The sequence below is a fragment of the Bubalus kerabau genome, chromosome 1 (genome assembly GCF_029407905.1).
Source record: "Bubalus kerabau isolate K-KA32 ecotype Philippines breed swamp buffalo chromosome 1, PCC_UOA_SB_1v2, whole genome shotgun sequence".
In the NCBI taxonomy this organism is placed as follows: Eukaryota; Metazoa; Chordata; class Mammalia; order Artiodactyla; family Bovidae; genus Bubalus; species Bubalus kerabau.
This window is the reverse complement of record NC_073624.1, coordinates 185,510,360-185,534,905: the sequence shown is the minus strand read 5'-3', so window position 1 is coordinate 185,534,905 and position 24,546 is coordinate 185,510,360. Positions and strand designations below refer to the sequence as shown.

The 24,546-nt window shown below is 45.1% G+C and overlaps 2 protein-coding genes across 2 annotated transcripts in view; one reads left to right on the top strand and one right to left on the bottom strand.

Annotated features, from left to right (window-relative positions):
• The window catches only part of TIMM44 (translocase of inner mitochondrial membrane 44), a 369,417-nt gene that overhangs the window by 158,085 nt on the left and 186,786 nt on the right, over window positions 1-24,546 (top strand). The window lies entirely within an intron of this gene.
• RPS28 (ribosomal protein S28) overlaps window positions 1-24,546 on the bottom strand; it is a 239,358-nt gene that overhangs the window by 82,222 nt on the left and 132,590 nt on the right. The gene's annotated exons all lie outside the window — the stretch shown is intronic.

The window sequence follows — 24,546 nt, the reverse complement described above, 5'->3', positions numbered from 1 at the left end:
GAGGGGCTTTTCTCTGGGACCTGTGAGCCGAAGCTAATAAGAAGGCCCCCTGGTAATTCCAGGTCACTGCAGCGGGTGGGTGTGGGGGTGAGAATGGGATGTCCAGGACGTGGGTAGGAGGTCAGGACAACCTTCCCAAGGAGTGAATGTCCCTCAGCCGAGGAGGACAGTGGGTAGGGATGCAGGGGGCTGGGCCACGGGGGGTTCCACTGAAACAAAAGCCCAGTGTGACCCAAGGGGGCTGCTGGAGGGGGCCTTGTCCTCTCAGGCCTGGGAGCCCTGGGGCTCAGACTCAGTGGAGCCACAGCCAGTTTTTATAGGAGAGCATCAAGCTCTGATTAGCCATCTGGAGGGTCACGGGGCTCAGCGTGGGCGGTGCACGGGGAGAACAGAGCGAAAGAAGCTTGTTTCCTGAGATGAGGGCATCTGGAGGCTCAAGGAAGGAGACGGGGGTGGGAGGGAGGTCACAGGGCAGGCCTTGACTGTGCAGCTAGCTTGGTATCCCTCTCTGGCCAGACGGCCATGTGGGTGTCCCTGAGTGGGTGAGGGGCGGTGGTGGTGGTGGGCTCAGGGCCATGGCAGGTTGGGAGGGAAGAGGCCAGATTGGACGGGAGAATCCAGGCATGCGCTGGAGATTCAGTGTGTCTGAGCTGGAGGTGCAGGGTCCCTGGTGTCAGCCCAGGGGAGAGGCATGGGGTGGTAGGAGGCCCCATGGTGGCCAGCCTCTGTAGGGGGAGTGGGCAAGAGGAGGAGGATTCCCTCCCTCTCCACCCCACCAAAGCTGCAAGGGGCCATCTCAGCACCCAGGTAGGGGAGGCTCACTGAGCAGCTTTGCTGGACAGTTGAGGCTGAAGGTCAAGAGTTGAAAGATCAATTCAGACCTTGAGCTTGACCTCCACACCTTCCTGGGGCAGGAGGAAAGTGAGGAGTGGGGAGGGGGAAATGGCCTTTACTGACCATTTCTCAAAGGCAGTGCCTGCCCTCCATTTCTCATCTATTAAAAATAACATCGACCAGAAACCGTATGGGACAATAAGCGACAGACACTATTTTAAATGAACTTATCAGATCCCTCAACAGCCCTGTGAGGCGGGTACTCTTATGCTTTTGCAAATGAGGCAGCTGAGAAACAGAGAGGTTAGGGCACTGGCCCAAAGTCACACAGCCTGTGAATGGCTGAGCTGGGGCTGGAACCTGGGCAGCGTGTTCCTGCTCGGCCAGCAGTGAGCCAGTGACTCTGTCTGTGCAAAGCTAGTGGCTCTGAGTGGAGCCTGCCTGGTATATGGGCTGAGAGGCAGCAGATAGCAGGAGACAGGCTTGGCTGAGTCTCCCAGGGGTCTGCCCGGGAGCCAGACTGGGGATGTGAGCTGATGGGTGGGGGACTGACCTAAATTTACCTCCCTGGAAACGTCCCCACCTCACCCCACTTCCCCTTTTGCTACCACTCGGGGAGAGATGGTCTTTGTGCAAAGCCGGGGAATTTCTCAGACCCTCCACCCCTACCATGGAGAGTCCCAGAGGGGTGGGGCTTCCCTGGAGACAAAGATTCTGAGGATTGGGTCTAGGCTTTCACATAGTACTCAATGCCTTCTGTTGTATTTTACAGACTGTGTGTGTGTGTGTGTGTGTGCGTGTGTGTGTGTGCTTTGACTAGAAGAAAAATAATCTCAAGGGGAATTCCCTGGTAGTCCAGTGGTTAGGACTCCATGCTTCCACTGCAGTGGGCACAGGTGAGACTCCTGGGCAGGAAAGTAGAATACTGCAAGCCAAGGCCAAAAAAAAATCTTCTCTGGTCCAAAAGCCAGCTGGCCCCAGTTATGAGAGCTGGGGGAGGCTTCCGAAGCAAGGGCATCTTGGAGGGCAAGAGTGTGTCAGGGCAGTCAGGCAGAGGACAGTGGGTACAAAGACCCAGAGGTCTGAACCGTATGTTCTGCGTTGCTCGTTAACTTAATGGTGCAAGCAGCAGAGAGACGAGGTGGATAGGAGACTGCCAAAGAAGCAGCACGGGTGCCAAGGAAGTCCTTAAAGTCTTGGATCTAACCTTGGGGAGGGCAATAGGGAGCCATGGTGGAGTTCAAAGCAGGGAGGAACTTCCCTGGCTGCTGTCTGGAGGACGGTCTGGGGAGAAGTGGGGCAATCACCCAGTGCACAGTTGTTAAGGCCTGCAAAGGGCAGAGGAGTGGAAGGAAGAGGGAAAATATTCAACTTTTAGAATCTTTTATTTCAATATAGCACACATGCCAAAAAAAAAATGCACAGGTCACAAATGTACATTACAAAGTTTTCACACCGTGAACAAGCTTGTATAGCACCCTGATGGATCGAGGACAGAACGTCACCAATCCTCAGATATCTTCTCTGTACCTTCTTCTGTCAGTCCCCCCGCTGCACACACCGCTCCCCTTCAGGGTAACCCCTAACCTGAGTTTGAGTAGTACAGAACCACTTTGCCTGTCATTCAGACTTTTTATAAATGGAAGCAGACGGGTTGTTCTGCCTTCTTTCAGGCAGCATTGGATTGGCAAGTTTTCTCCCCGTTGTTCTGGGTCATAATGCACATTCATTGTCATGGTTGTAGAGTTTCTAACTGACTGCTAACATTTGTGGCTGAATACTTCTTGGGGTGTCCAAGAAGTAGGATGCTGAACAGCATCTCTGGCTTCTACCCATGAAATGATGGTAGCACATGTCCCAAGCTCTGACAGCCAAAAATGTCCCTGAAAGTGAAAGTGTTAGTCGCTCGGTCATGTCCAACTCTTTCTGACCCTATGGACTATAGTCCATCAGGCTCCTCTGTCCACGGAATTCTCCAGGCCAGAATACTGGAGTGGGTAGCTGTTCTCTTCTCCAGGGGATCTTCCCAACCCAGGTACAGAACCCAGGTCTCCCGCATTGCAGTTGGATTCTTTACTGTCTGAGTCACTGGGAAGCTAAAAAATGTCCCTGCTGCTAAGTTGCTTCAGTCGTGTCCGACTCTGTGTGATCCCATAGATGGCAGTCCACCAGGCTCCCCCGTCCCTGGGATTCTCCAGGCAAGAACACTGGAGTGGGTTGCCATTTCCTTCTCCAGTGCATGAAAGTGAAAAGTGAAAGTGACGTCGCTCAGTTGTGTCTGACTCTTCGCGACCCCATGGACTGAAGCCCACCAGGCTCCTCCGTCCATGGGATTTTCCAGGCAAGAGTACTGGAGTGGGGTGCCATTGCCTTCTCCAAAAAATGTCCCTAAACATGGCCAAATGTTCCCTCAGGGGTAAACATCACCCCCAGTTTAAAATCACTACAGTATAGTATTCCATTTTGTGAAATTACCACAATTTATTGATAATTTTTTTTTTTTTACATTTAGATGGTTTCAAGTTTTGGGTTCTTACAAGCAGAGGTGTTAGGAACATTCTTGTAGGTTTTTCCAAGAGTAAAAGTCCCACATTTCTTTTCAGTTTATTCCTAGTGTAGGTGTTAATTAGGCTTTGTGGATCCTGCCAGTGTCCCAAAGTGGCTGTGTTATTCTACTCTCCTACCAGCAGCATAGAAGCGTCACTTGGTATGGTCTTTCTCATGTTAGCTGTTCTTGTAGGTGACATGGCATTTTGGTTTAGCTTGCATTTCCCTGACGACTCATGATAACAAGCATCTTTTAATTTAATGGCCATTTGGAGATTCTCTTTTGTGAAAAGCCTATTTTCCCCTATGCTGTTTCTGCCTTTTTCTTGTTGATTGGTAAGAGCTCTTTATATATGATGGACATATGGTGGTATTGAGGCCATCTGTAGTCCCTCTGGCCCCAGTGGCCACCTCCATCACACTGATGTGCCTGGCTGCCTTGACTATCAGGTAGCATTCCACTCTGGCCATTGGACTCCGGTTGTTGCCAGTGAATTTAAAGTTCTTGCTTCATCATGAAATAGTTCAGAGACGAAGTGATAGGTAAGAAGTGGCTTTTATTTTTAGAAAGAAGTGCATTTCACAGATAGAGTGTGAGCCATCTCAGAAACCAAGAAAGACAGCTTCAAAATATTATGTGGTTAGTTTTTTTATGAGCTGGGTAATTTCATAGGCTGATGAGTGGGAGGATTATTCCAATTATTTTGGGGAAGGGTCAGTGATTTCCAGGAATTGGGCCACCACTCACTTTTTGACCTCAGAACCATCATGGTGCTGGTGGGTGTGTCATTTAGATGCTAACATGTTACAATGAGTATATGATGAGGTTCAAGGAATACCAGAAGTCAGATCTTCTGCTATCTCGGACCTAGTTGGTTCTAGCCAGTTTTCGTCATGTCCTATGTCTCTGTCATTCTTTTAAAGGTTGTGCCCTGCCCCTCCCCTCAGTCCTGGGTATTCATTGGAAGGACGGATGCTGAAGCTGAAACTCCAATACTTTGGCCACCTCATGTGAAGAGTTGACTCATTGGAAAAGACTCTGATGCTGGGAGGGATTGGGGGCAGGAGGAGAAGGGGACGACAGAGGATGAGATGGCTGGATGGCATCACCGACTCAATGCACGTGAGTCTGAGTGAACTCCGGGAGTTGGTGATGGAGAGGGAGGCCTGGCGTGCTGCGATTCATGGGGTCACAAAGAGTCGGACACGACTGAGCGACTGAACTGAACCGAACTGAACTGAGCTACAACGGGGAGACAAGTGTGGGGAGACACGCTTGAAAGATGAAAGCACCCAGAACAAAATCACTACACTGCCAGCAAGGACAACCACTTTCATGATCTGTATTTACTTAAGCAGGCAGAGATATATGTGGAAGCAACACAGCTCAGTGTTTAATTTATATAAATAGTATCACACTATTATCACAAACAGGTTCTTCATTTTTCACTCAGCAGTATCTTTTTGAGATCCACGTATGTAGAGACAGAGATGGATGAAGTTCTTTGTTCCCCTTTCACACCCGTATAATATTCCATCACAGGACCATCCTCTTTTCCATTTCTCTACTAGCCTACTGGTGAACATTGCAGTGACTTCTAGCTTTTGACTCTTATGAACATCACTGCAACAAAGTCCTTATAACTGTCTCCTTAGTACTTGTCAGAAAGTTATTTCCTTTTAAAACCCACTCTTCACTTTTCTTGCTGCCTCCACAAGAAATATTTCCATTCAGTGGCCATTTGGAGATAATCCTTTGGCAGGGGCCCATTTTCCCCTTGGGGTTCCTGCTTTTTTTTCTTGTTGATTTGTAGGAGCTCTTTGTATATGCTGGACCACAGGTTCTTTGTCAGCTACATTTCTGGGGCAGATATTTTGGAAGAAGTTTTGGGAGGCATTCAGGAGGTAAGGTCAACAGATGTAAGCAACTGACTGGAGGAAGGGAAAGGAAGGAATGGAAAAAGATGTGCCAATTTCTGGCTAAGTGTCATCACGGTGACTGAGGGGAACTTTGGTGAGGTGGGATCATGGGAGGAGCCACAGGTGAAGAAGGTGCTGCTGTATCTGAAGAGTCATTAGATTTTGGCCTAGGGTCCCATGGACAAAGTGGGGATCCACAAAGAGGGATGCCTGGGTGGGCTGAGGACCTCAGAAATTATTTGTAAGATATGCTGCCTTGTGCGTTTTTCTGAGAATCTCTAGCTTGGAGCAGGTTCAGATGTAACACCTTGATTCAGAGTCCCAAACACAGCAGAGTTTTTGGGTCAACTGAGGACAGCTAAATATCTGGCAACAAGATTTTCCTTTTCTTGCATTCAGTTCAGTTCAGTTCAGTTGCTCAGTCGTGTCCGACTCTTTGCAACCCCATGAAACGCAGCATGCCAGGCCTCCCTGTCCATCACCAACTCCCAGAATTCACTCAAACTCAAATCCATCGAGTCAGTGATGCCATCCAGCCATCTCATCCTCTGTCGTCCCCTTCTCCTCCTGCCCCCAATCCCTCCCAGCATCAGAGTCTTTTCCAATGAGTCAACTCTTCACATGAGGTGGCCAAAGTACTGGAGTTTCAGCTTCAGCATCATTCCTTCCAAAGAACACCCAGGACTGATCTCTTCTAGAATGGACTGGTTGGATCTCCTTGCAGTCCTAGGGACTCTCAAGAGTCTTCTCCAACACCACAGTTCAAAAGCATCAATTCTTCGGCGCTCAGCCTTCTTCACAGTCCAACTCTCACATCCATACAAGACCACAGGAAAAACCATAGCCTTGACTAGACGAACCTTTGTTGGCAAAGTAATGTCTCTGCTTTTGAATATGCTATCTAGGTTGGTCATAACTTTCCTTCCAAGGAGTAGGCGTCTTTTAATTTCATGGCTGCACTCACCATCTGCAGTGATTTTGGACCCCCCAAAAATAAAGTCTGACACTGTTTCCACTGTTTCCCCATCTATTTGCCATGAAGTGATGGGACCAGATGCCATGATCTTCGTTTTCTGAATGTTGAGCTTTAAGCCAACTTTTTCACTCTCCACTTTCACTTTCATCAAGAGGCTTTTTAGTTCCTCTTCACTTTCTGCCATAAGGGTGGTGTCATCTGCATATCTGAGGTTATTGATATTTCTCCCAGCAATCTTGATTCTAGCCTGTGCTTCTTCCAGCCCAGCGTTCCTCATGATGTACTCTGCATATAAGTTAAATAAGCAGGGTGACAATATACAGCCTTGACGTACTCCTTTTCCTATTTGGAACCAGTCTGTTGTTCCATGTCCAGTTCTAACTCTTGCTTCCTGACCTGTATATAGATTTCTCGAAAGGCAGGTCAGGTGGTCTGGTATTCCCATCTCTTTCAGAATTTTCCACAGTTTATTGTGATCCACACAGTCAAAGGCTTTGGCATAGTCAATAAAGCAGAAATCGATGTTTTTCTGGAACTCTCTTGCTTTTTCCATGATCCAGCGGATGTTGGCAATTTGACCTCTGGTTCCTCTGCCTTTTCTAAAACCAGCTTGAACATATGGAAGTTCACGGTTCACGTATTGCTGAAGCCTGGCTTGGAGAATTTTGAGCATCACTTTACTAGCGTGTGAGATGAGTGCAATTATGTGATAGTTTGAGCATTCTTTGGCACTGCCTTTCTTTGGGATTGGAATGAAAACTGACCTTTTCCAGTCCTGTGGCCACTGCTCAGTTTTCCAAATTTGCTGGCATATTGAGTGCAGCACTCTCACAGCATCGTCTTTCAGGATTTGAAAGAGCTCAACTAGAATTCCATCACCTCCACTAGCTTTGTTCGTAGTGATGCTTTCTAAGGCCCACTTGACTTCATATTCCAGGATGTCTGGCTCTAGGTGAGTGATCACACCATCGTGATTATCTGGGTCGTGAAGATCTTTTTTTGTACAGTTCTTCTGTGTATTCTTGCCACCTCTTCTTAATATCTTCTGCTTCTGTTAGGTCCCTACCATTTCTGTCCTTTATTGAGCCCATCTTTGCATGAAATGTTCCCTTGGTATCTCTAATTTTCTTGAAGAGATCTCTAGTCTTTCCCATTCTATTGTTGTCCTCTATTTCTTTGCATTGATCACTGAGGAAGGCTTTCTTATCTCGCCTTGCTCTTCTTTGGAACTCTGTATTCAGATGCTTATATCTTTCCTTTTCTCCTTTGCTTTTCACTTCTCTTCTTTTCACAGCTATTTGTAAGGCCTCCCCAAACAACCATTTTGCTTTTTTGCATTTCTTTTCCATGGGGATGGTCTTGATCCCTGTCTCCTATACAATGTCACAAACCTCCATCCATAGTTCATCAGACACTCTATCTATCAGATATAGTCCCTTAAATCTATTTCTCACTTCCACTGTTTAATCATACGGGATTTGATTTAGGTCATACCTGAATGGTCTAGTGGTTTTCACTACTTTCTTCAATTTCAGTCTGAATTTGGCAATAAGGAGTTCATGATCTGAGCCACAGTCAGCTCCCGGTCTTGTTTTACTGACTGTATAGAGCTTCTCCATCTTTGGCTGCAAAGAATATAATAAATCTGATTTCGGTGTTGACCATCTGGTGATGTCCATGTGTAGAGTCTTCTCTTGTGTTGTTGGAAGAGGGTGTTTGCTATGACCAGTGCGTTTTCTTGGCAAAACTCTATTAGCCTTTGCCCTGCTTCATTCTGTATTCCAAGGCCAAATTTGCCTGTTACTCCAGGTGTTTCTTCGGAGAAGGTAATGGCATCCCACTCCAGTACTCTTGCCTGGAAAATCCCATGGATGGAGGAGCCTGGTAGGCTGTAGTCCATGGGGTCGCTAAGAGTCGGACACAACTGAGCGACTTCCCTTTCACTTTTCACTTTCATTCGTTGGAGAAGGCAATGGCAACCCACTCCAGTGTTCTTGCCTGGAGAATCCCAGGGATGGGGGAACCTGGTGGGCTTCCATCTATGGGGTCGCACAGAGTCAGACACGACTGAAGCGTCTTAGCAGCAGCAGCAGCAGCAGCCAGGTGTTTCTTGACTTCCTACTTTTGCATTCCAGTCCCCTATAATGAAAAGGACATCTTTTTTGGGTGTTAGTTCTAAAAGGTCTTGTAGGTCTTCATAGAACCGTTCAACTTCAGCTTCTTCAGCGTATTAAAATCTTTTAAAATTATTTTAAAGTAGAATTGGCTTTTTCTCTTTGTTATGTAGCTCTGTGCATTTGAATATGCTCATAAAAAATCAACACAGTAGTCAAGATACAGAATGTTCCATCACTCAACAAAATTGCCTTGCAGTGTGCCTTTGTAACCTCAACCTTCTCCTCTTCTGTGGTCCCCAGGCAACTGCTGATTTGTTCTCTGGCACTAGAGTTTAGTCTTCCTGAGACTGTCATATAAATGGAATCACACCGTGTGTAGCCTTTTGAGACTGGCTTCTTTCATTTAGCATAACGGCAACAGAATTTAATTTAATTTATATATATATTTTATTGAAGTGTAATTGATTTACAATGTCATGTTAGTTTCAGGTGCACAGCAAAGTGGCTCAGCAAGCTGGTTTTAGAAAAGGCAGAGGAACCAGAGGTCAAATTGCCAACATCCGCTGGATCATGGAAAAAGTGAGACAGTTCCAGAAAAACATCGATTTCTGCTTTATTGACTATGCCAAAGCCTTTGACTGTGTGGATCACAATAAACTGTGGAAAATTCTGAAAGAGATGGGAATACCAGACCACCTGACCTGCCTCTTGAGAAATCTATATGTAGGTCAGGAAGCAAGAGTTAGAACTGGACATGGAACAACAGACTGGTTCCAAATAGGAAAAGGAGTACGTCAAGGCTGTATATTGTCACCCTGCTTATTTAACTTATATGCAGAGTACATCATGAGGAACGCTGGGCTGGAAGAAGCACAGGCTAGAATCAAGATTGCTGGGAGAAATATCAATAACCTCAGATATGCAGATGACACCACCCTTATGGCAGAAAGTGAAGAGGAACTAAAAAGCCTCTTGATGAAAGTGAAAGTGGAGAGTGAAAAAGTTGGCTTAAAGCTCAACATTCAGAAAACGAAGATCATGGCATCTGGTCCCATCACTTCATGGCAAATAGATGGGGAAACAGTGGAAACAGTGTCAGACTTTATTTTTGGGGGGTCCAAAATCACTGCAGATGGTGAGTGCAGCCATGAAATTAAAAGACGCCTACTCCTTGGAAGGAAAGTTATGACCAACCTAGATAGCATATTCAAAAGCAGAGACATTACTTTGCCAACAAAGGTTCGTCTAGTCAAGGCTATGGTTTTTCCTGTGGTCATGTATGGATGTGAGAGTTGGACTGTGAAGAAGGCTGAGCGCCGAAGAATTGATGCTTTTGAACTGTGGTGTTGGAGAAGACTCTTGAGAGTCCCTAGGACTGCAAGGAGATCCAACCAGTCCATTCTAAAGGAGATCAGCCCTGGGATTTCTTTGGAAGGAATGATGCTAAAGCTGAAACTCCAGTACTTTGGCCACCTCATGCGAAGAGTTGACTCATTGGAAAAGACTCTGATGCTGGGAGGGATTGGGGGCAGGAGGAGAAGGGGACGACAGAGGATGAGATGGCTGGATGGCATCACTGACTTGATGGACGTGAGTCTGGGTGAACTCCGGGAGTTGGTGATGGAGAGGGAGGCCTGGTGTGCTGCGATTCATGGGGTCGAAAAGAGTCGGACACGACTGAGCGACTGAACTGAACTAATATTCTTTTTCAGATTCTTTTCCCTTATAGATTATTATAAGATATTGAATATAGTTTCCAGGATTTTATTTTTTAAAATAGGCTTTATTTATTACAGCAGTTGTAGCCTCACAACAAAACTGAGTAGAGGGCATCCCTGGTGGCTCAGTAGTAAAGAATCCACCTGCCAATGAAGGAGACGTGGGTTCCATCCCTGATGTGGGAAAATCCCACATGCCATGGAGCAACTAATCCCGTGTACCACAACACCAAGCCTGTACTCTAGAGCCTGGAGCCACAACTACTGAAGCCCAAGTGCCCTAGAGCCTGTGCTTCACAACAAGACGTCTGTGCACCAAAACTAGAGAATATTCTGTGCTTGCCACAACTTGAGAAACACCTGAGCAGCAACGAGGACCCAGCACAGCCAAAAAATTTTATAATGATGATATTAAAAAACTGAGCCGAAAGTACAGGTAGTTGGGAATTCCCTGGTGGTCCCGTGGTTAAGACTCCATGCTCCCAATGCAGGGAGCCCAGGTTCAATTCCTGGTTGGGGAATTAAGATCCCACAAGCAGTGGAAAAAAAAAAAAAATACAAGTGCTATATTAAGTTGCCTCAGTCATGTCTGACTCTTTGCGATGCTATGGACTGTAGCCCACCAGGCCCCTCTGTCCATGGATTTCCCAGAAAAGAATACTGGAGTGGGTTGCCTTTTCCTTCTCCAGGGGATCTTCTCAACCCAGGGATCAAACCCACATCTCTTATGTCTCCTGCATTGGCAGGCGGGTTCTTTACCACTAGCGCCATCTGGGAAGAACTAGCATGTGCGTCAGTAGTCCCATTATTGGTCACGCGCCCTGAGAAAACCATAATTCAAAATGAATTAGGACAGCAACTAAACCAGCACCACCACTACCCCGGTGTTCTTTGCTGCAGTATTCACGATAGCCACGACATGGAATCAACCCAAATGCAAAACAACAGATGAACGGACAGAGAAGATGCAGTTCTTTTTTTTTTTTTTCCATGAAGAATATTATTTCCTTGTCTGGATGTACCACGGTTTATTTATTCACTCAATTACTGAAGGACACCCAGGTCGCGTCTATGTTTTGGCAGTTAGGAATAAACCTGCAAACATCTTTGCACAGGTTTTGTGTAGAAAGAACTTTCAATTCACTTGGGAGAATATCAAGGATGGTGACTGTTGGATCGTATGATGAGAATAAGTTTGGGGCTTCCCCGGTGGCTCAGTGGTAAAGAATTTGCCTGCCAACCCAGGAGACACGGGCCATGGAAGAGATCCCACGCACCATGGAGCAACTAAGCTGGGCACCACACCATTGAGCCTGTGAGCTGCAGCTAATGAAGCCCACACGCCCTGGAGGCTGAGCTCCGCAACAAGAGAAGCCACCACGGTGAGAAGCTCCAGCACCGCAACCAGAGAGCAGCCCCTGCTCACCCCACTAGAGAAGAGCCCACGCAACAGTGAAGACCCAGCACAGCCAAAATAAATAAATTATTTTTAAAAAGAATATGTTTAGTTTTATAAAAACCTGCCAAACAGTCTCCCAAAGTGATTAGACCATTTTGCCTTCCCACCAGCACTGAATGAGAATTCCTATTGCTTCATAGGCTGTGGGATTTTTTTTTCTTCTCCTTTTTGACCATGCTGTGCCTCATGTGGGATCTTAGTCCCCCAACCAGGGATCAAACCCATGCCTTCTGCAGTGGAAGTGCAGAGTTTTAACCACTGAACCACCAGGGGACTCCTGGCAGTGGGATTTTTAAAAAATAATTACATTAATTAATTTATTTTTTTGGCTGAGCTGGGTCTTCATTCCTATGAGGGCTTTTCTCTAGTTGTGGTGAGCAGGGGCTACTCTTCGTTGCAGTGCGCAGGCGTCCTATTTCGGTGGCTTCTCTTTGGTGGAGCGTGGGCTCTAGGGCGCACGGGCTTCATTAATTGCAGTTCTTGGATTCTACGGCACAGGATCCACAGTTGTGGCACATGGGCTTAGTTGCTCTGTGGCATGTGGGATCTTCCTAGACCAGGGATCAAACCCTTGCCTCCTGCATTGGCAGGTTGATTCTTCACCACTGAGCCACCAGGGAAGCCCCATTGGGATCTTTAATCACAGAAAAATCTAGAAAAAAATATTGGCTTCTACCTGCATGCATGTTTTCCTTAGAATACTATATATAAAAACACTTGCTGGCTCAGACAGTAAAGAATCTGCCTGAAATGCAAGAGACCCAGGTTCAATCCCTGGGTCAGGAAGATCTTCTGGAGGAGGAAATGACAACCCACTCTAGTATTCTTGCCTGGAGAACCCCATGGACAGGGGAGCCTGGTGGGCTATAGTCCAGGGGATCGCAAAGAGCTGGACACAAGTGAGCGACTAACACACACACTTGTCATATTGTTAAAAAAAAATCTTTCTGTGTCTTTAGAAAATCATTTCATGCACTTAAAAAGCATTAAAAGCATTTTTAATGACTGTCTAGCTGTCACTTTTCACTTTCATGTATTGGAGAAGGAAATGGCAACCCACTCCAGTGTTCTTGCTTGGGGAATCCCAGGGATGGGGGAGTCTGGTGGGCTGCCGTCTATGGGGTCGCACAGAGTCCGACACGACTGAAGAGACTTAGCAGCAGCAGCAGCAGCCAATGTGATCATGTTATAATATCACAGTTTACTTAACTGGGCACTGTAAGCTTTGGCTAAGTGAATATTGGAATAATGCTGCCCGTGGGTGGAGGCGGGATGGATTCAGAGTTTGGGCTTTGCAGATGCAAACTATTATACACAGAATGAATAAACACCAAGGCCCTACTGTATAGCAGAGGAAACCACATTCAAAATCCTGTGATAAACCACAACAGAAAAGTAAATGAAAAAGAACATGTATTTACATATATTTAAATCACTCTGCTATACAGCAGAAGTTAACACAACACTGTAAATCGATTATAAATGTTTTTTTAAAAAAACACTACCATGTGTTTGAAAAGTCAAAGTGAAGTCGCTTAGTCATGTCCCATTCTTCGAGACCTCATGGACTATACCTACCAGGCTCCTCCATCCATGGAATTTTCCAGGCAAGAGTATTGGAGTGGGTTGCCATTTCCTTCTCCGGGGATATTTGGGTATGTGCAAATGTTTGCCTAGTTCTTGTATTTATTCAAGATGAATTCTTAGAAGTGGAAATATTGGCTTGAAAAAGACAAACATGATTCTTGGTGTGTGTGTGTGTGTGTGCTCAGTCAGCATTCAACTCTTTGTGACCCCATGGACTGTAGCCCACCAGGCTCCTCTGTCCATGGGATTCTCCAGGCAAGAATACTGGAGTGGGTTGCGATGCCCTACCTCCAGGGATCCTCCTGACCTAGGGATCAAACATGCGTCTCCTGCACTGCACTTGGATTCTTTACTGCTGAGCCACCTGGGATTGGTACATGTTGCCAATGCTCTCTGCTGCTGCTGCTGCTAAGTCACGTCAGTCGTGTCCGACTCTGTGCGACCCCATAGATGGCAGCCCACCAGGCTCCTCTGTCCCTGGGATTCTCCAGGCAAGAACACTGGAGTGGGTTGCCATTTCCTTCTCCGAAGGCTATTAATACTGAAAGCTGCAAGTTGGAGCAACATTCTGTAATTCTTTTAAAAAGTCACAGTTTTTTAATTTTGTTTTATTTCAGCTGTGCCACGAAGCTTACAGAATCTTAATTCCCCAACCAGGGATTGACCCAGGTTCTCGAAGTGAATGCACAGAGTCCTTACCGCTGGACCACCGGGGAATTCCCTGTTTTAACTCTTCCATGGTCCTGCCTCCTCTTCAGCATGTCAGTATCCTGGAAAGGTAGCATTCTTACCTAGATTCAACTCGAGGTGTGGCAAAGAGCATCAGGCAGTCGAAGGAGGATGCCCACGAGCCCTGCTCCCCCTTCTCGCCACCCTTACTGGAAACGGAGGCTTTCCAGGGAAACTGAGGCGGATTGGGTAGTGGTCAATGCTCCCAGACAGCTTCTGAAAGGAATCCAGAACTTTCCTGGGCAGAGGGAAATATTAGATTCCACAGGGCAAGCACCTGTTCGTGTTAGTCACAAACAGGTCCGAGTTCGTCACGAACAGGTCCGAGTCATGTCTGACTCTTTGTGATCCCATGGTTGATAGTCTGCCAAGCTCCTCTGTCCATGGGATGTCCCAGGCAAGAACACTGGAGTGAGTTGCCATTTCCTCCTTCAGGGATTCTTCCCGACTCAGGGATTGAACCCAGGTCTCCTGAACTCCTAGCAAATTCTTTACTGACTGAGCCACTAGAGAAGCCCAAGCACCTGTGATGCAGAGGGCAATTGCCAAAGCACTCACCCCTGCAGAGACCCTGGTGTCAGATGGATTCACTCAAGTCCAGGCTCCCACTTCCCGTGACCTCTACCTGCTAATCTTCCACAGGGCCCTCATTTTTCTGCCCCTTTTATCCTCATGACAGCTTTGCCCAAGCCTCTGAACAGGAAGCGGCAAACCCCTTTGAAACCGTGTAACTCAGATTAGGACTTGAACCCTTGGTCTTTTAACTGAGATCACACACCAGGACTTAATAAAGCTCAGGTTCTTGATGTCTCATCAAGGAAAGAATTCAGTGAGAGACAAAGTGATGGGTAAGAAGTGGATTTATTTAGAGAGAAATACACCCCACAGAGGGTTTCCCTCATGTCTCAGATGGTAAGGAATCTGCCTGGTCAGGGAAATAGATCCCATAGGCCGAAACTAAGAGTGCCTGCTGCGACTAAGATTCTGAGTGCCACCACTAAGACCAGGTGCAGCCAAATTAAAAAAAAAAGTGCCTGGCACAGAGTAGGTGACCACATATCAGGAACGTATACCAGAACATTCCAATGTTTTCCTGAAAAAAAAAAATCCCACCCCTCAAATAACAGGATATTATTTATGTATTTATGTATATAATAGGGGCTTCCCTGGTGGCTCAGATGGTAAAGAATCTGCCTGCAATGCAGGAGACCTGGGTTTGATCTCTGGGTCAGGAAGGTCTCCTGGAGAAGGGAATGGCTACCTACTCCAGTATTCTTGGCTGGAGAATATATAAGATATTAATAAATAATGTATTATTTACATTAGAATAGGCTTTTAATTATAATAACATATTAAACATATTCAAATGTTTTGCTAAGTCGCTTGAATCATGTCCAACTCTGCAAGACCTCGTGGACTGTAGCCCACCAGGCTCCTCTGTCTGTGGGATTCTCCAGGAAAGAATACTGGAGTGGGTTGCCATGCCCTCCTCCAGGGGAATCTTCCTGAACCAAGGAATCAAACCTGTGTCTCTTATGTCTTCTGCATTGGCAGGCAGGTTCTTTACTGCTAGTGCCACATGGGAAGCCCCAATTACAAAAAATACTTGAGGGAAAATAAGGTTGAGGGCAGAGCACCAAAACCCACGGCACTTAGTCCCCAGAGCACTAATACAGCCAGCAGTCATCCCGATTTAATCCCTACCCCAGATAAACCTCTCCTGCCTTCTGTGCCCAGTCTCTGGCCTCAAACTCTGGGTACCGCCTCTTCCTTTGAGATGAAAGCATTTGCTCCTGAGAGGTCACTTTTAACCTAATTCAAATCTGATCCAGCCTGTGGATGTCTTCATTACTTTATTACTTCATACTATAAAATGTCTTTGCAGTATCTTCACCTGAACTTGAAACTTCCCAGGCAAAAGAGCAAAAGCTGTAGAGACTTTGAAGCCCCAAACCATCCACAGAGCCCAGGAACAAAAGGCAACCATGAATAAAAATTTTTAAGTGAAAAGAAGGAAAGAATTGTAGGGTTAAAACAATGACAACAACCATGAAACGCCATCATGGAACTCCACATAAAAGCCAGTCGTAAAACCTAGCTATAGAACCCAACACAAAACCCAGCCACAGAATTCAACCATGGAACCCAGACACAAACCCCACTATAGCATGAAGCCACAGAACCCAGCCATAAAACCCAATCACAGAAACCAACATGGAACCCAGGGACAAAACTCAGGCATGGAACCTAGCATTGCCTACCCTGAAGACAGCCATTTTTGTAGCTTCCATTTTTCCTTTTTAAATAAGGTTTTTCCTGTCAGCCAGAACCCAATACAAAATGTTTTGGTGCTTAAAAAAATACAAAAATTAAAAATAAATAAGGTTTTTCTTATTTACATTATTAAGATTTTCTTTTTTAATTATAAAGGGTGCTAGGGGAAAAAAACATACGTGAACAAATGCTTCTGGGTTACCCCAACATCCACCCTCTCTCCATCAATTTCAACCACGTGACTTACAAAAAGGAAGTTCAAGTTGTAGCACAGTAAGAAGTAGCTATGGAATTTGTCAGCGGAGACTGGAATGCCCAGGACGGGGCTGCAGAACTTTGTTCCAGCCTGGATGATGCAGCCCAATGCTGCGTTAAAGAGAGAAAGAGAGCCGTTGGTGATTCTTTTGCTTCCCATCTATGTATGCTTGGACCAAATTTCTTCCATGTTTTGCCATCTGTAAAATGCAGTTTAATGGAGAAGGAAATGGCAACCTGCTCCAACATTCTTGTCTGGGAAATCCCATGGACACAGGAGCCTGGTGGGCTACAGTCCATTTGTCCACAGGGTCACCAAGAGTTGGACACGACTTAGCTAAACAACAAGCAATTATTTTGGCTTTTCTAACTTTCCAAATTCTTTCCTCCTCTCTCTTATAATTTGTTTCTGCGCTCGTTTTCCTTGATCTCGATTCTGACCTTCTAGCTCTTATCTTTCCTTTTTTATTTTTTCTGTTCTGGTTAATTAACATATGATTCCTACCAAAACAGCGAAGAAAACATTTTTTGAGAAGCTGAGAGGGTGGCAAGACAGCTCATTTCTTCCTGAATCTCTATCATTCTACATTTAATTTGTCAGGGTTATTGTTTATTTTGAAGCTTCTTTCTCTACCTATATTTACCATTATCACACCACAAACAGAGAGGAATTAAATGAACATCATTGGTGCATCTGGTTCAGAAAATGCTTGAAGTTAGAGGTTTGGTGTTTGTGCCCACTCAGTGGAATTAATTTGCTTGACTGTGTATGTTTGAAGTCAGGGACTATGTCTTGATCATTTTGTTTAGTGCCTAGCACGTTTTCATGTATATCCAGTCACTTTAAATTCAATCAATGTTTGATGTTAAAGTAAAAAAAAAAATTCAACTCAAGACCAGTTTTCCTGTGCAATTGGAGATAGACGGTGATGATTACACAACAAAGTGAATGTACTTAATGCTGCTGAAATGTTTATACTTTAAAGCAATGCCCTCTTCCACGCTTTAGGGCCAACTCTGTCTCTGGTAACTGGTCAGTGTTAACCATGTCAACATACAGCAAAGCTTCAGTGGACCTGTTGTTGCCTGAAGCTGCCCAGGTCTGGCCACAGCTAGGGTAGATTCTCAAGATACCTGGGTTTATGCAACTTGCTGGCACCCAGAACACAGAGGCTCTCCACTCCAGAGAAGCTTCAGTGTCTGTCAGATGGGAACAGAGTAAAAAGAAGGCAGATAGAAGAGTATCAGATTACCTGGTCACAGGGTAGACCCGGGGGCAGAGGCTCAGACTGGAAAGAGAGGAGGTTTTGCCTGCAAGGGCCCCTTGCTCATTCCTGCTTCTCCCCTCATCATTTCCCAGGCAGATGACAGAGCACTCTTGCTGGGAAACCAACCCCAAACTCCTAACCACAGGCACTGGTGGGCATGGCAGGGGCTGCAGCATGGTCCCCAGAGATCAGAAAAAGCATCGGCTTTGCACACCCACAAGCTAGAAGGAGATGGGAATACCAGACCACCTGAGCTGCCTCTTGAGAAATCTGTATGCAGGTCAGGAAGCAACAGTTAGAACTGGACATGGAAGAACAGTCTGGTTCCAAATAGGAAAAGGAGTACATCAAGGCTGTATATTGCCACTCTGCTTATTTAACTTATATGCAGAGTACATCACGAGAAACACTGGGCTGGATGAAGCACAAGCTGGAATCAAGATTGCCGGGAGAAATATCAATAACCTCAGATATGCAGATGACACCACTGTTATGCAGAAAGTAAAGAAGAACTAAAGAGCCTCTTGATGAAAGTGAAAGAGGAGAGTGAAAAATTTGGCTCAACATTCAGAAAACTAAGATCATGGCATCTGATCCCATCACTTCATGGCAAATAGATGGGGAAACAATGGAAACAGTGGCTGACTTTGTTTTTTGGGGCTCCAAAATCATATTTCTAGTAGTCATGTATGGATGTGAGAGTTCAACTATAAAGAAAGCTGAGTGCCGAATAATTGATGCTTTTGAACTGTGGTGTTGGAGAAGACTCTTGAGAGTCCTTTAGGCTGCAAGGAGATCCAACCAGTCCATTCTAAAGGAGATCAGTCCTGAGTGTTCATTGGAAGGACTGATGTTGAAGCTGAAACTCCAATACTTTGGCCACCTGATGCGAAGAGCTGACTCATTTGAAAAGACCCTGATGCTGGGAAAGATTGAAGGTGGGAGGAGAAGGGGATGACAGAGGATGAGATGGTTGGATGGCATCACCGACTCAATGGACATGAGTTTGGGTAAACTCCGGGAGTTGTTGATGGACAGGGAGGCCTGGCGTGCTGCAGTCCATGGGGTCTCAAAGAGTTGGACACAACTGAGTGACTGAACTGAACTGAAGCTAGACCTTCTTGGAGTCGGATGAAGTTGAGACCTAGTAGCAATGGGTGAACTTGATTATAATTTGTTACAATGTGTCTAAGCTTCCCCATGGAAGACCCTCCCCTGCCCCTCTTCACCAGGACACAGGTTGTCTTGGGTAGATTGCAAAAAAACAAAAACAAAAACAAAATCCTTTGCCCTCAAAGAGGCAAGGGGGCTGTGGGGTTGCAGGGCAGACTGCAAGTCCCAGCTCTGCCAGGGGACTATTCAAGTTCTTTGAAACACAAAGTTTGCTCTTTTGCACGATGGCCTGACAGCAACACCGGTTGTGTGGGGCTGTTGTGGCGATGTCGTGGTGATCAGATAATATACATCAAGAAGAAAGACAGTGCTTGGCACAGGGAAAGCACTTTCTGATTCTTAACTGTTACTTCAGAATTATTGTTGTTGGTCTGTAATGTCTCACGCTCAAACGTAATCTTGAGCCCCTTTGGGGACCCTGGGAGGCCGGGATTAATATTATTTGCATCTTCCAGAGGGGAGATCAGGAGTCATGGAGATTCTGGACTTCCCTGGTGGTCCAGTGGCTGAGACTCCAAGCTCCCGATACAGGGGACCCAGGTTCCTTCCCTGGTTACGGAGCTAGATCCCACACGCTGCAGCTAAGAGTTCACACGTCTCAGGGGGGATCCTGCCTGCCACAGCTAAAGATCCTGTACGTCTCAACGAAGACAGAAGACCTGTGTACCACAGCGAAGATCCAGCACAGCTAAATCAGTAGATAGAAGTAAATATTAATGCATAAATAAGGAAAAGAGTTGTGGAGATTGAAACTGAGAGCCTAGAGCTATAGAGAGATGGGCAGGGAGTGTATCCCACCTGCGCATGACCCCAGAGGCCTTCCCCTTGACCTCAATCAAACTGGTGAGGATACCTCAGCCATGGCTAAGCTCCTTAATTCCAGCAATAGTTCTTTGGTTTTTTCTGGGTTCTGGGAAGACTGTTTCTTGTGTCCCTACACCTGGCAGGGCACAGCCACTTTCCAACCCCACCAGCCCCATCCTTCCTGTCTGGGGCTGCAGACAGACTGTCTCCAGGGCCTGGGGTGTTCTCATGGTCAGCCTGGCTGCTGCACATGGATTTTTCCATTAATTTGTCTCCCCAGAATGGTATTTTAAGACTCTGATGCTGGGAAAGATTGAGGGCAGAAGAAGAGGGTGACAGAGGATGAGATGGTTGGGTGGTGTCACCGACTCAATGGACATGAAGTTAGGCAAACTCGGGGAGATGGTGAGGGACAGGGAGGCCTGGCATGCTGCAGTCCATGGGGTCATAAAAGGTTGGACATGACTTGGCAACTAAACAACAATATTTCTAACTCCCAGTTTCCTCCAATGGCCTTTTTATTTACAACAGCCTCTCCCAACTTCCCCTTCTCCTCTATAAAAGAGTTTCCTCTTCTTTGTTTTAATGGATTTACATGTGGTTCATCACAGTTGCAGATCCTGAATTGCAATTCTTAGCTGCTCTTAAATAAATCCATTCTGCTAGTAACATAACCAGCTATTTTGTTGTATTAAGTAAACAGCTTCTATTGTGGTGGTTTGGTCGCTAAGTTGTGTCCAACTCTTTGCCGCCTCATGGTCTATAGCCTGCCAGGGTCCTCTGTCCATGGGATTCTCCAGGCAAGAATTCTGGAGTGGGTTGTCATTTCCTTCTCCAGAGAATTGTCCCGACCCAGTGATCAAACCCACATCTCCTGCATTGCAGGTAGATTCTTTACCATTGAGCCACCTGGGAAGCCCCAAACTTTCTTGGGTGCCAAGAAAGCCAAAGGTGCTCTCCTCTGCCTCCTGCTCCCCCCACACAGGAGACTAAGAGTATTCTCTGGAAAAGAAAGCACCTCTGACCCCCACACACAGGAGACTGAGAGTATTCTCTGGAAAAAACCCAGTGGTTTCAGAGAAAAGACCTATAGAGACTGACGTTTGGGAGAGACCTCTGGAAAAGTTTGCCTTTGGTGAAACTCCCCACTGACACCAACCCCACCGTCCGCCACCATGTCAGGCCTTAAACCTCACATTCAAATATAAAATTTAAGGAAACCTCCAAAACGAAAGGTAGAGACCAGAATAAACACAGGAAAAATAAACAAACCCAGGAAAATAAAGCAATTGAAGGAGAAAAAAAAAGTAACACAACCCCACTGAATAACTATCATTAGGGAAATAGCAGAAGATATATTGATTAGATCAATAATAGCAATCTGCTGCTCTAAAAATAAAAAAGAGGAACAATCCAGTTCATTGTATAATCGTTTTGCCTAGCAGGGATTTGAATGGCTCTAGGGTCCATTGTGGGCTTCCCAGGTGGCGCTTGTGGTCAAGAATCCACCTGTTAAAGCAGGAGATGAGGGTTAGATCCCTGGGCCGGGACGTTCCCTTGGAGGAGGGCATGGCAACCCACTCCAGTATTCTTGCCTGGATTCCCATGGACAGAGGAACCTGGTGGGCTATAATATATAGTAATGCAAAGAGTCGGATATGACTGAAGTGACTTAACACATGTACATACACACCCAGTTCATTGCTGGCGGAGCAGATGAATGGTGAAACTTGGGGACATATGGCCAGAAGTCCTGCGAGCAGCTGGAGGTAACAGACATACCTCTCATGAAGCAACATGGATAAACTTTTCTAACAAGGTGCCGAAAAGTGGAAACAACTGATGAATGGATAATAAAAGGATAATAAAAAATCCTTCCATGCAATGAGATATTATCCAGCCATGAAATGTTGATTCACAGTGCAACGTGGATGACTGTGAGGGCATTATGGTGAGTGAAAAAAGCCAGATAACAAAATTCACATGTGGCATGATTCTATTTACTTGACTGCCCACACAGGCAAATCCACAGAGACAGAGGTAGAGTTGAGGTTGCCTGGGGCAATGGGAAGAGGGGATGAGAGGTGACTGCCAATGGGTGTGAGGTTTCTTTAGGGGGTAATAAAAGTGTTCTGAAATTGGATTGTGTGCATTTTATGCTATGTGAATTAAACCTTAAGGGGAAAAAATGCAGATTCTGATTCAAATATACATAATATGCAATTTTATTTGAAATAAAATGCCAATAGAGAAGGGAAGAAATGAGAGAGAAAGGACAAAGCGGGAGATAGAGAACAGCTTCATTTTGGCATACGGGAAACAGGCACAGAGCAAAATATACATCTTGCAGAATCAGAAACAAACAAAAAGATACACTCTAAACTGTCTAGGATGAGTATTGTTCTAGAATGGAAGGGATAAAAGAAATAAAAGAAGAGAACAAAGACGCCACCCATAACCTCTCTCATAACCCCATCCCTATTCCACATCCCTGTCATCCTCTTTGCCCCAAACAGACCAGCGGCCACAAAAGCCAATGACTTGAATGACAGAGGAGGCCAAAAGTGAGCTGGTAAACGATTCAGAAACAGTGAAAAAAACATTTTACATACAAATCCCTGAGACATATAAAACTGATCTTGGAGAAATGCTCAGAGCCCAATTTTCCAGTTGTTAAAGAAAAAATAAATAAATAAATATGGGAATTGCCTGGCAGTCCAGTGGTTAGGACTGAGTGCTGTCTCTGCCATAGCCTGAGTTTGGTCTCTAGTGGGCGAAATAAGATCAGCCAAAAAAAAGAAAAAGAGAAAATGAAAATAAAGGAACTGTGTTAACAAATTAGACTAAGAGCAAAAAAAATTAAGAAGAAAGAAATTACTGTTTTGTTTTTTTTTGGCCACGTTGCCAGGCATGTGGGATCTTTGTTCACTGACCGGGGATCAAACTTATACCTGAATCAGAATAAATAAATAAGCAAACTAGACCAACAAGGAAGTCCCTGGGAAGGGGGATATTAGGAAGATGCAATAGATAGAAAGGAAAAATGGAAATGAATCAAATGAAGGGAAGGTCAAATAGGGTGAGAAAGGAAGTGGATTCTTTAAAAACCAATGAAATATTACCTCGTACCAGACTGATTAATTTATAAATCAGAGCAAGGAGAAAAATAAACACCATTAGGGACCTTGGAATCGATTAAGTGTCAGCATAGACGTAAACAGTCAAATAAGAGAATTGTACATGCCGCCCAGGCAATGTTCTGGAAAACCTAAAGGAAATGATTTCTGAGAAAAATGCACAGTCTGATCACTGACCCAAGGGGAACGTCTGGTTAGGTCAACGACTATAAAAGATATTCAGTTCAGTTCAGTTCAGTTGCTCAAATAAAACATATTAGCAAGGTGATTAAAGAACTATATTGGGAAAGTTTCTCTAAACTAAATAATCGTAATCACAATCCAAATTATTAAAACTACTCCATAGAAAAATACAGAAAACTCACCCAATGCATCTATGACTGCATTTTATGAATTCAAGACTTCAATTCCAAAGCTTAATAATGACAGGACAGAAATATACAGATCAACCTCATCTAAGCACATAGAAAAAAATTTTTTAATGTTATCAAATATTGTCATGCGTCCAAAAGAGAAGCTACAGTCTGACACAGCTTTATTTTCAAAATACCAGAGTTACAGTAAAAAGCACTCTATCAGATTAAATAAGAAAAACCACAAGATCGTATTAATAGGTACTGTTTGATAAAATTTAGCAGCCTTTTTTTTAGTGAAAGTGAAGTAAAATTTTTAAAAAAGAGAAAGGAATTGTTTAAATATAAAAGTAATTACTTGCCAGGGTCCAGCCCCAGCTGATCCAGGGTATTCGAAGGAGAGACGGCATCGGTGATCAGGAAACAATTGCTTAATTAAATGTTAATTAAGGATATAAAGAGTGTTGAAATAAGGATAGCTCAGTGAGGAAATTTAGTGGAGAAAATTTCAGTGAGAAAAACTCAGTGGAAATTCAGCCAGAAGAGAAAGAACGACATGGGGAGACCAAGTTTCTGTGAACAAGGCCCGCACTTTATTTTTCAAAGTAGTTTTTATACCTTAAGTTATGCATAGAGGATAATGGGGGAAGGGGTAGAGTCATGCAGTAAGCCAGGCTTTCTTCCTACAAACTTATCATATGCAAAAGTTTAGGTGATTTGCATCATCTTCTGGCCCGGAGGCCTGTTAACATTTTAAGAAACTTATTTTTCTCTAAAGGTGATTATTCCAAAGTCAGGCGCCAGCCTCCAAAAAAGCATTGGACAAAGCTGCATTCCTATAGGGCAAAGGTGAGGTGGGCTCAATCAAGAAAAGAATTAACTCAAGGGTCCAACGTTACAAACATTGAGGCTACTACTTACATTTCTATACACCCATTATATCAATCAATACACTGCCAAGGACACAGTAGGTAAGGAGTATGGAGACTTAGCAGCAAACATTGGCCCAATAAGTGAAAAACCCTTCACCAATACAATTTCTAATCAATCTTTTAACTACTCAAAGGAATCTGTGTTTAGACAGTTTAGAACATCTCCTGCCTCTCACAGTTGGGAGGCTCTGAACAATTACATGTGGCCAGAAAAACCTATTCAGGCAGGCTAGAGGATTTCCAAAGAAGTTTGTAGGTTGAAACACTGTCACACCCAGGAATTATTAACTGGAGCTGTAAGCTAACTCTTTTTTCAGAGAGAGATAGTGGGGGACAGCCCCCGTAAAGTCAGAGGTGTAGGTGAAAGCACAAAGCAGAAAGTAGGCAGACTCTGGTTTGGGGGTAGACGCTCGAGAATTTCCAGGGGGACTCCTGAGGCTCGATCCCGCCTTTGCGTATGCCG